A 10553-nucleotide genomic window follows, 5' to 3' on the forward strand; every position below is an offset into this window, starting at 1 on the left:
TCCTTTGGGAGCTGCTAGTATTTCATACAGTACGGCTAGTTTAATCCCCACTTCTTCCACCCCTGCTGTAAAAATCACAGACACAGTTCAACTGACGCATGCCTCTCTGAAAAACGTGATACTCTGAAATGCTGTAAGTCACATGCCAAACCTGCATCCGACCATTTCTTCCCATGCCAGCTCAGGAAAAGTCAAGGCCAACCCTGGTCTGTCCTGTTAGTGGATACTTCTTGCTTCTGAAATGGTGCTACCAGCTCTGGAGTCTCTGAACCTCCAGGATTTCCGGCAGAGTTCCATGTCTTTCCAGCACTGGGGTATAGACACCCCCAGGCCTTCCAGCCCTGCTCCTGTGGGTCACATTTTGCAGTCTGTCTGGATCAAATCTCGTCCATCTCCCACTCCCTAGGGATCATGCAACCCCAGTGTATATGCATGGACCCCGCCCCTGACCAAGCAAATTAACGATTGGGCAAGGGCCCATACACGCTGCCTGTCCTTCAGAGCCTGACCTGAAGATTCATCTAGAGAGCAAGGGAGTGTTTTCCCAGGGTGATGAACAGGTGGTCACACCCCCCTCTAACCTATAACTCCACCCTAACCCAAACCAAACCTCCAGACCTGTACAAAATACAGTAAGACACTGGCAATTTAACCTGACATTAACCTGTTAGCACCCACCTAAAGTGGTGGGCGCTACATAGGTAAAACATGGTAATGTGCCCAACAAGGCTTTAAATGTAGAAATTCAAAAATGTAGGGAAGAAAACAAAAATATTTCAGATCCAAACACACCTTTATGATATGGAGCATTGTTATAAAACAGGCACATTTACACAGGTAACATGCTAGCATTTTGTGGTGCCATTTATTTTGAATAATACCCCAATGCACCATGCACTACATTGCAATACAGCAGACAAAATGCTGAATGTTAAAAAAAAAAAAAAAAAATCTTATTTTTTCCATACATTTTTTATTGAACATAAAAAGATAAGTGTTTACATATCAAACATTATACAACATTGTACATTAAAAGGTCCGTGCCATGGACCACCGATGGCCTGCAAGCCACAGAATATATCAAAGTAAATCCAGGGATTTATATGAATAAAATTTCTGTTAACCACTTCAGCCCCGGACCATTTTCCTGGCCAAAGACCAGACCACTTTTTGCGATTCGGCACTGCGTCGCTTTAACTGACAATTGCGCGGTCGTGGCTCCCAAACAAAACTGACGTTCTTTTTACCCCACAAATAGAGCTTTCTTTTGGTGGTATTTGATCACCTCTGCGTTTTTTATTTTTTGCGCTATAAACAAAAAAAGAGCGACAAATGTGAAAAAAACGCATTATTTTTTATTTTTTGTTATAATAAATATCCCCAAAAATATATAAAAACATTTTTTTCCCTCAGTTTAGGCCGATACGTATTCTTCTACATATTTTTGGTAAAGAAAATTGCAATAAGCGATTATTGATTGGTTTGCGCAAAAGTTATAGCATTTACAAAATAGGGGATAGTTTTATGGCATTTTTATTAATAATTTTTTTTTTTTACTAGTAATGGCGGCGATCAGTGATTTTTATTGTGACTGCGACATTATGGTGGACACATCAGACATTTTTGACACATTTTTGGGACCATTGTCATTTATACAGCAATCACTGCTATACAAATGCAGTGATTCCTTTGTAAATGACACTGGCAGTGAAGGGGTTAACCAGAGGGTGGCAGTGTAGGGGTCAAGTGTTCCTAGGGGTGTGTTACTAACTGTTATGGGCTGGGCTTTCTTTTAGTGAACACTGATCTCTGCTCCAATCACATGGAGCAGAGATTAGCGATATACTGGAACAGAACTTACTGCAATATTTTAGCCAAAATTTTAGCCAAAACATAGATTCTGTGGATGATAAGTTTACACTGTGGAATGCCCATAAGGTGTTCATGAGAGGTATTTTTATTAAACTGGGGGCTGTAGGGAAATTCAGCTTCTAGGACCACCCAGATAGGTTCAGGTAATGCAGGAAGACTTTCGTAGACCCCCAGGCCCGGAGATATCAATAATGTGACACAGGAGACAGGTTTGCATTCATTCACTTTAAGGCTGGGTTCACACTGCTGCGGGGGGAGATCCGGATGTGATTCGCACCCGCACTGCAGTGCAAATCACATCCGATCTCCGTAGCGATGCGAGTTCAGCCATACAGATAGTATGGCTGAATTCGCATCGCTCCCGCAGCAAACTCGCACGGGACCCTTTTTTTGGTCCGCAACAGAATCGGATCGCATGGGGGTTCACACCATGCGATCCGATTCCTGTGCGAGTCGGCAGATCGCACTGCGATATGCGGACGGATCTGGGGGTGTCATTAACATATCATTGACACTCCCAGCCGTCCGCATAGGGCAGTGTGAACTGCCAGCGGGAGTAATGCGATGCGGGAAAACGCCGCGGATTTGCGCCGTTCCCGCATCGCAGCGGTGTGAACCCGGCCTAAAGATATCTGCTGAAACAATGCGAAAGTTGCACTTATATGCAGTCTAGGGATAACAAGGGAGGAGTTTCTGAAGTGTTACACGTATACAGAAGAAATAACTTCAGTCAATATTTTACTTATTAGCTGGTGCCATAAGACAAAATTCACATCATTTTTACTACAAAATATATGTATTCTTGAACAGATGTCGTTATCTTATCTAAAACAAACGCAAGCCTGAGCTAGGTCAAACTCCACAGCCTTAATATATATGTAAAAATCACCTCGAGAAAATTTCTATAGATAACAGTTTAAACATGTGTGAGTTTCAACTTAAACTCATATTTGAATTTAAGAGTTTTCATAGTAAAACATAAAATCTTGAACAAAATGGAGTCTATCTTGCTATCGTTCTTTACAGGGGCAAGGAGAAAGAGGCAGAACCAACAGCAATTGCAGGATCTCATGCACAAAATTCATATCTTAGAAATCAGTAATAAACGAAAACCTACACCCTCAATTTCTAAACAACTATCCCAACTTCAATACGATCTTGGAACAGAGTTTGAGGAGAATGAATCACTTATTGTCAGTACTACAGACGCGATCTGACCATGTAATATCATTTATAGAAGCCGATACCATTCTGGACAAAGTCCATTGATCTATTAGGAAAAGATCAATTTGCGAGTATGACCTGTGTGGTGAAGAAAAAAAGGTGAAGTCTTTTTCCCCTGCATGGAGGCATCTCCAGGCGACAAAAAAGTTTTGCTGATGTATAGTATTTTGAAGCGTTTGGGTTGTTCTGATGGGGATGGAGATGGAGTTAAGGTGTGAGTCTGGGATGAGGTTGAGGTCTCCACATACTACCAGAGCTCCTTTTTGGTGAGCCCAGGTCTTCCGTATAGTTTTGCTAATAAAGCGTATTTGGTTAGAGTTCGAGGCATATAGGTTCACAATAGTGTACGTTAATGAGTTGATATCGCAAATTAGTATTATGAACCGTCCTTGTGGATCTGTAATCACTTCATGGTGTTGAAATGAAATTCCTCTTTTTTTTTAATCTGCATTTGCAGTAAAAATATGGGGAAACTGTTTATTTGTGCATTTTGGGGTAGGATAAACTTTTGAAATGTGTTTCCCGGGCACACAGGACATAGCTTTTGAATTGTTGATCTTCTTTCCCTAATCACTTGCACTTGACAGGATGATTAAGACCTTTGGCATTTATGGAAAGGAATGTCACCCCCATGTGGACAAAAAGGGTTAAGTTGTTTGACATTCTGTATACATGTAAGTACTTTTGTTAGTAGAGAGCTCCCTCAAGTGGTTAAAAACTGGTATAAGATGTATTGCTAAGTGCTAGTACAGACCAAAGATGTGTTGTACTCACATTATAAAGTGCAGGTATCGCTCCATTCCTGATGTCAACCTGGCTGTGCCGTTGAGTTGTTAATCTGGGAGAAGCAGTAGTAACTCCGTGGGAGGGCTGTATAAGAATCTGAAAGTTCTGACTGTGTTGAAAAAAATTGGATTTTTATATATAGCTTACCTGTAAAATCCTTTTCTTGAGAGTACATCACGGGACACAGGAGCTTCATTACATAGTGGGTTATATATGCACCTCTGGTGATTGGACACTGGTTGACCCCAATTAAGGAGAATTCCTCCTCTATATAACCCCTCCCATATGGGAGGCACCTCAGTTTTGTAGCAAAGCAATAAGAAACCACGTAAAACCCAAGAGGGGCGGGAGCCCTGTGTCCCTTGATGTACTCTCAAGAAAAGGATTTTACAGGTAAGCTGTATATAAAAATCCCATTTTCTTGATCATACATCACGGGACACAGGAGCTTCATTACATAGTGGGATGTCCCAAAGCAATGCTCAGATTGAGGGGAGGGAGACACAGATCATAATCATAGACCGCCAGGGACCGGAGGACCTAAACTGCAGCCTGCAGTACACTGCGCCCGAAGGCGATATCCTCTTGCCCTCTGACATCCACCTGATAGAATCTGGTGAATGTGTGGACTGATGACCAAGTTGCAGCCTTACATATCTGAGCCAGGGAGGCCTGGTGATGCACTGCCCAAGAAGCACTTACACCCCTCGTTGAGTGCGCTTTCACTTGAAAAGGAGGAATCTTCCCCTTTACATTATAGGCCTGAGAAATAACCTGTCTAATCCACCATGAGAGAGTGGATTTTGACACCGCCTGGCCCTTCCTAGGGCCTTCCGGCAAAATAAACAAGCAATCAGTTTTCCTTATCCGAGTAGTTGCTTGAAGATATATACTGATTCCTCTAACCACATCCAAAGTGTGCAAAGATTCTTCTTCTGCGGATTGTGGGTCCGGAAAAAAGGATGGTAGGATTACGTCTTGATTCAAATGGAATTCCGAAACCACCTTAGGCAGAAAGGACCTGTTGGGACGCATGACCACCCGGTCCTTATGAATAATTAGATACGGCTCCTTGTTGGAAAGAGCTGCTAGCTCTGATACTCTTCTAGCTGTAGATATGGCTACCAAGAAGACCAATTTTTTAGTCAGGAGAACTAATGAAGCCAGATGCAAAGGTTCAAATGGTTGCCCCTGCAAAGCCAAGAGAACCAAATTCAGATCCCATGGGCATACCGGAGGTTTGACTGGCGGCCTTATCCGCATAGCCCCCTGGATGAAAGCCCGCACCAGGGAATGCGATGCAAGTGGCTTCTGAAAAAACACTGACAGGGCCGAAATCTGCACCTTGATAGTGCTTATGGCCAAATTCATTTCTAGGCCTGACTGGAGAAAGGCCAAGATCCTGCTAATGACATACTTTCTAGGATGCCATTTCCTGAGTTCACACCAGGAAACATATGCCCTCCAGATTTTGTAATAAATAAGCCTGGAGGCCAGCTTTCTGGCATTGACCAGAGTAGAAAGGACTGGCCCCGAAAGGCCACGGTCTCTCAGAATGTGGGTCTCAGCAGCCAAACCGTCAAATTCAGACTGCGTAAAGCAGGATGGTAGATTGGACCCTGTGAGAGCAGGTCTGGCCGGAGAGGGAGGATCCATGGCCTGCCTACTGCCAACTTCATGATCTCCGCGTACCATGGTCGCCTAGGCCACCAAAAGGACCGACTTTGTCTCCCTCTTGACTCTTCCCAGGAACCGCGACAGAAGCGGGCTCGGAGGGAAGGCATAGATCAGATTGTACTGATCCCAGGGAACTGTCAGAGCATCTGACCCCTGAGCAAGTGTATCTCTTGTCCTTGAAACAAAATTGTCCAGTTTCCTGTTGAACCTGGATGCAAACAGATCTACATCTGGAGTACCCCACCTGTGACATATGTTCCGAAACAGGTCGGGGTGCAGAGCCCATTCTCCTGGGCACAACTGCTGGTGGCTCAGAAAATCTGCCTGCCAATTTTCCACTCCTGGAATGAAGACTGCATAAAGACACGGAACATGCTTTTCTGCCCAGACAAGTATGCGATTCACCTCTTTTTGGGCCACTAGACTCCTGGTACCGCCCTGGTGATTGATATAAGCCACTGCTGTCGCATTGTCGGACTGAACCCGAACCAGGATACCTCGTAGTCTGTAAGACCACTTTATGAGAGCCATATAAACTGCCTGGATCTCCAAGATATTTATGGGCAATAGCTTCTTGATCGCAGACCATTTCCCCTGCGAGCACATCTCCTCCAACACTGCTCCCCAGCCTGTCAGGCTGGCATCTGTTGTGATAATCTTCCATGGAAGAGGAAGAAAAGTTTTGCCCTTCAGCAAATTCTTGGTTTGTAACCACCAGACGAGACTCTTGCGTGTCCCTGGGGATAGACGCATAGGAAGATCCAAGGCTTGGGGCTTCCTGTTCCAAGCCGCAAGGATGCATCTTTGCAGAGGCCTTGAGTGGAACTGGGCAAATGGGATGGCCTCGAAGGAGGCGACCATTTTCCCTAACAGTCTCATGCACAACCGAATGAGGGAAGACCTCCTGCCCAGAATTAGGCGCACCAGATCCCCAACCTTGCCCTGAGCGGTGTCGATGATCATGCCCAGGTATTCCAACCTGGTGGCAGGCTGTAGGGATGACTTTTCTAGGTTTATGATCCAACCTAGGCGTTCCAGGTGTTCTAGAGTTCTGGTGACGCTGTGGTTCAGGAACGCTGCTGTTTTCTCCATGAGAAGCAAATCGTCTAGTAAGCCATGACGGCTATACCCTGAGCTCTTAGGTTTGCTAAGAGGGTCCAGAATCTTTGTGAAGACTCGAGGGGCCGTAGCAAGCCCGAACGGCAAGGCCACAAATTGAAAATGGCGCCGCTCTACCGCAAACCTTAGAAATTTTTGGTGTGCGGGAAAAATTGACACATGGAGATATGCATCTTTGATATCTATTGATGCCATAAATTCTCCCCCTTGCAGGGAGGAGACCACGGTGCGGATTGACTGCATTCGGAAGGACCGGATGCGTAAAAAACGGTTCAGATCCTTCAGATCTAGGATAGGTCTGACACTTCCATTTGGCTTTGGAACGGTGAAGAGATTTGAGTAAAACCCTGAACCCTGTTCTTTTGGGTCCACTTCTACTATCACCCCCTGGGATAGTAAGTGATCTAAGGCCAGAAATACCGGTTTTTGCTTTACTGGATCCCAGGGGATCCTTGACCTTAGAAAGCGAGAAGGTGGAATCTCCTGAAACTCTAGCCTGTAGCCCAGAGATACCGAAGAGATCACCCACTTGTCCCGGATCTCTTCCCTCCAGGCTCCTGCAAATCGCCGGAGCCTTCCCCCCACTCGGCCGAGCGGGGGCGCCCCTTCACAAGGAAGCTTTTGGGCTCTGCTTGGCAGGCTTTTGCCCCCAAGTCTTTTTCTGTCCCTGGGCTCGGCCTTGAGCCTTTCCTGTAGAGGAGGGTTGAAAAGGCCGTCGCCACTGCTTAGAGCTTGATGCTCCGGGAGAGAGAGCACGCCTGAATGAAGGATGCTTGCTCCTTTTGACTGGAAGGAGAGTAGATTTACCCCCTGAAATTTTTTGGACGAATTTGTCTAATTCTTCTCCAAACAAACGTTCCCCTTTAAACGGGAACCCAATCAAATGCTTCTTGCATGACAGCTTAACTGCCCAATTCTTTAGCCATAGGGCCCTTCGCATGTGTACCAACATGAGGGACAAACGTGATGCTTGTTGGACAGAATCCAAAATCGCATCAATCATGAAACACAGAATATGAGGCAGTTCTACATAATTTTCTACTTCCTCACTGGGAAGGAGCCCAAGCATTTGCTTAACCTGTTCCTTGAGAAACTGACACAACCCCACGGCTGCGACTGTAGGTTGCACCACAGCGCCAGTCATGGAAAAGGAGGCTTTTAATAAAGTTTCCAGCTTTTTATCAGTTGGATCCTTAAATACCTGCACATTATCCAAGGGACAAGTGAGGTTTTTATTCACGCAAGAAACAGCCGCATCAACAGATGGGACCCCCCACTTCTTGGTGAAACTTTCCTCCAGAGGATAATGCATAGAAAACCTTTTAGGAGGAGCAAACAGTTTATCGGGATGTCCCCAATCCTTATACAACAATTCATCCATTAAGGGATGAATTGGAAAGGAATAGGCAGACTGTGGGGCTTTCCTGACTCCCAGGGAAGAAACAGAGGATGTAGCGACTTCAGCAGCAGGCATTCTGAATGTGGTACGCACCAATTCAGTATAATACTGCACCTGTTTTCTGAGTGCCTGGGAAGAGGGGACTTTCTCCTCTTCCTCTGATTCATCCGACTGCTCATGATCTCTGTCCCCAGACAGGGATCTCTCCTCATTTTCAGAAGAATCACCTGAGAGAGGAATTTCAGCAGAGGGAGGGGATCTACCCCTTTTCCTGCTATCTTTCAGGGAAGCAGAAATAAAATTCATTATTCTCCCTTCAAAACCCTCCAATGTAGCCCTAAGGGAGTCCTCAGTGACATAAACTGGGACTGGGACATTAGGAGAGGCTGCAAAACCTGACAGGGGCACTGACTCGTCTTGAGAGGCTGGCTCCAGTCTTGCAGGGGGGGATGGTAACTTACAGGCACTTTTAGAACCCCTGGACCTAGGCGGTGATTTACCAGTGCCCTTGCTACCTTCCCCTGAGACCCTCTTACGAGGAGACATAGTCCTAAGCTACAAAGCAGAGGTACTAGTACAAGTGCAATCACTGTTGTGCTTAAAGTCTCACAATAAATATATATGCTTAAACTGCACAACCTGATGCTGAGTAGGTGTCTAAGGTTTGCCTGGATCCAATCCCCACGGATGCTTACTGCTCACAGCTCCTGTGTCTCCACTTACAGCCCCCTGACGCTCTGGGCTTTTTAAAACTGCCGCCTGGCGCCTGCGCAGTACAGTGCCGTGCACACTGACGAGCACGGCTCACAACCATACTCCCCCTCCTCCATTAGGCCAGGAATGCGCCCGGCGCGTGTGCACGTGCCCACGCGCGTGCACGAGGACCGCAGGATCCAGGGGGGAAAGGAGAACACCACCAGAGCTGCATGGGACCCCCAGACTACGTGAGACCCCTGTGTTACCTTGTTGTGGCAGGGATTGCAGTGGAGACGTGAGACAGCTGGAGAACCAGGCTTCACTGAGTGTGTGTACTGAAAGGCATGTAAGTATGCATCAGGCTGCTCTTGCTCCCCCTAGTGGTGGAAACCAGGTAAGACATACAACTACTCACAATGAAGAAATCCATCATATAATTATATATATAGGATTAACTTCCCTTACCTGTCCCCGCCGCAGGAATTGCTGAACCAGACAAATTCCAGCCTTCACCCATCACGGCGGGCAGTTTGTTAGCCAACCTTCAGGTTTATCTGGGGCTCTTTCTCGGAAGAGCCTCCTACCTGGACCATGTAAAAGACTCTGCCAGAAACTTTTGTGCGCTCTGTATAAACAGTACACCAAGTCTGGTTTTCCCAGAGCCCAGTCTTCCAATGGAGAGGACTTACAGGCCAAACCTCGTTTCTTCGGCTGACGAGGCCCGGGTACCATACCATCTTGGGAGTCAATTATCGGCCCGAGGTATGGATCCGGTTTGTTGTAGCCCTTAGGCCCCCGCAGGGACCTGCACAGAGCTAAAGTTTTACGTGACCAACCACCATAGACACTGGCAAAAAAACTGAGGTGCCTCCCATATGGGAGGGGTTATATAGGGGAGGAATTCTCCTTAATTGGGGTCAACCAGTGTCCAATCACCAGAGGTGCCTATATAACCCACTATGTAATGAAGCTCCTGTGTTCCGTGATGTATGATCAAGAAACATCACAAGAGAAAAAATAAAACTGAATGTGAACAGAAAAACTTGAACCGTGAACAAAGTTATTACATTTTGTAAGTGAACTTTATGAACCATATGGGTATTTTGTACCCGAATGCAGCATTTTGCTGCTCAAGTAGATTCTAAGGGGTGAGTTTGTGAGCCGAGAGAGACTACTCTCCCCATAGAACTGAAGATAACAATTATTTACTTTCCAGGTGGTTAGTGTCTTTTAGCATTCTTAGCTGTAACTTTTTGCATTCAGGATGTGCATGAGGAATACTCCTAGGGGAGTTAGGTCTGCTGTTAGGCTCTGGAAGTATCTGCCATTCTTTGAGCAGGGATAGACCTTTCTCCAGTGAGTCTATGGGGAAAGTATGGCCCTCTTTGGTAATCGTGATTTTTGTGGGAAAGCCCCATCTATAGTTGATCCTATGATTCCTGAAAGCTTTGGTGATTGTGGTGAGGCTCCTTCTTTTCTGGAGGGTGTATTGCGATAAGTCTGCAAAAAATTGCAAACTTTGATATTGTGGGGTAATATGCTCCTTGGTGCACATTGCAGACATAACTTTTTCTTTTGCATGGTAAAAATGTAACCGTAGTATTACATCCCTTGGAATCTGATCGGGGAGGTATGTAGGTTTGGACAGCCGATGGATCCTGTCTATCATCACATCTAAATCCGTGAGTTCAGGAAGGATTTCTTTAAACAGAGTAGTAGTGTATTCACGCAGGTGTCCTTGCTGAATAGACTCTGGAATCCCTCTGATCTTGAGGTTGTT

This window comes from Lithobates pipiens, unplaced genomic scaffold (assembly GCF_037356315.1).
Source record: "Lithobates pipiens isolate NorthernLeopardFrog02 unplaced genomic scaffold, aLitPip1_a1.2 Scaffold_1, whole genome shotgun sequence".
NCBI lineage: Eukaryota > Metazoa > Chordata > Amphibia > Anura > Ranidae > Lithobates > Lithobates pipiens.